Consider the following 1810-nt stretch of genomic DNA (forward strand, 5'->3'; position numbering starts at 1 on the left):
TTGCTCCTAGCTGGAATTCTACCACTTGAGTCATACCCCCAGTCTGGCATATTGGTGAATTAATTGTTGATTGAGTCTTGAGGACTTTTCTTCTGGACTGGCTTCAAATGATGATCTTCTGGGTTTTAGCCACCCAAGGAACTATAATTACAATATGAGCTACTAGAACCTGTCTTTTGATCCTATTCTGTCCTGATCCCCTCATCTTTAGTAACAAGGTTTGAACTCAGGGCCTCTAACTCTGTTCTGCTTGCTTGGACATGGATGTCTTGGAGCTGTTGCTATGTGGACACATGTATTTGTTAGACATTTTCCATGCACCAGGCATTGTGGATAGGACAGATATGCTGGCTATGACATCTACAGCTCACATGGACAAATAAAAATTAAAGAAATAAAAATAATGACTGAATATCTCATATCCTTTTCCTAGGCATTTTCTTATTTCTTTTCCCCCCCAATATATATGAATAACTATTTTGTCTTTCAGGGTACATGGCTGCAAAGATGTGGTGCCTAATCCAGAAGGGAAAAGTTACAAAAGATACATAAGATATATCATCATAGAAGGCTGGGACACAGTTTAGTCCTGAAACTCTTGTTTAGTATTTCACCAGATCCTGGCTTCAGTCTCCAGTACCATCACCTTCTCCCCTCCAGAGCATGATGGGCATATCCATTCTCAAAGAACAAATGCTTTCCACACAGAACATTTTAAAGCTCAAGATCCTACAGAGAACTGAGGTATAAATGACACAAAAACTTGCAAGCTTCTCTTTTGTCCTATATTCACTGAAGTCTCATCCGTTTCTTGGCGTGTGTGTGGGGGGGCTTTAGTGCTTCCAGTCTTTGGACATTCTTTGTGGTCTCCTCAGATTTTACCATTTCTGGAATGGGTTCTGCCTCTTTCTTGGTCTGTTCCACTGGAACAGGCTTTTCTCCAGACTTTGGCTGCACAAATTTGAGTGGAAATTTTTGTCTGAGATCTACAAGGAAGGGCTCTCTGAAAAATGGAGCTTGGTTCTTCTTTCCTTTTGGCTTTAGGCTTGACTTTATTTTGTTCTTCATGGTCTTTGAAATGTCACCAATATCCCTTGGAAGGATGATATTGACAGTAGGACATAGAGTTATCGAAAGCTGATTGAATGCTGTGAACTGCAGTAAGCACTCAAGAGCTTATAACTGATCCCGTCTGGTGCCTTATAGATAACGCCAGCAATGACATAAGAGTCAGCTAGCGGGATAACTTGAGTAAGAAACTGGCGCTGCTGCTTTCGAACGATGAAAAGAATGGGCTCTTGAACATGCAAAAGGATATGCCCGATTCCAGCCATTTGATTCAAGTGTTCTAGTGTTAGCCTCTGCATTTTGAGCACTTCATTATTGCACGTCCTGTCATAAAAAGGATTACTTCTTTCTGAAAAGTAATCCAATACACTACCACTGTTCAAAATGGGGATCTAAGAGCTGTCAACCCAAGAGATTCCCAGCAGATTATCTCAGATGTTGACAGCCACCATAATCCCACAAGTGCCTGCAGAGTCCTATTTATTTCTTTAATAGAACATGGTAAACTGATTCTAAAGTTCATCTGCAAAATAATAAGTTAGTAGAAAGTACAGAAAAATTACCAAAAAGAAGTATGTGCTTCTATGTCTGTTATCCAAAAGTGCCATTAAACTGGCAGTGATCAAAGTCACCAGCAATTTAGGATCAAAAAGATAATAGAAACACTCATGTTTGTATATTCACATGAATGTGTACACCGTGAACAAATTAATTTCCCCTAAAGAAGCTATTGGGGTTTTTC

General features: G+C 39.8%; 1 pseudogene; it reads right to left on the minus strand.

Moving 5' to 3' along the window:
- Positions 1 to 789: 789 nt before the first annotated feature.
- On the minus strand, positions 790 to 1520 carry LOC150048411 (mediator of RNA polymerase II transcription subunit 6 pseudogene; annotated as a pseudogene).
- Between the last annotated feature and the right edge of the window lie 290 nt (positions 1521 to 1810).

This window comes from Megascapheus bottae, chromosome 22, assembly GCF_031878675.1.
Source record: "Megascapheus bottae isolate mThoBot1 chromosome 22, mThoBot2.hap1, whole genome shotgun sequence".
Classification (NCBI taxonomy): Eukaryota; Metazoa; Chordata; class Mammalia; order Rodentia; family Geomyidae; genus Megascapheus; species Megascapheus bottae.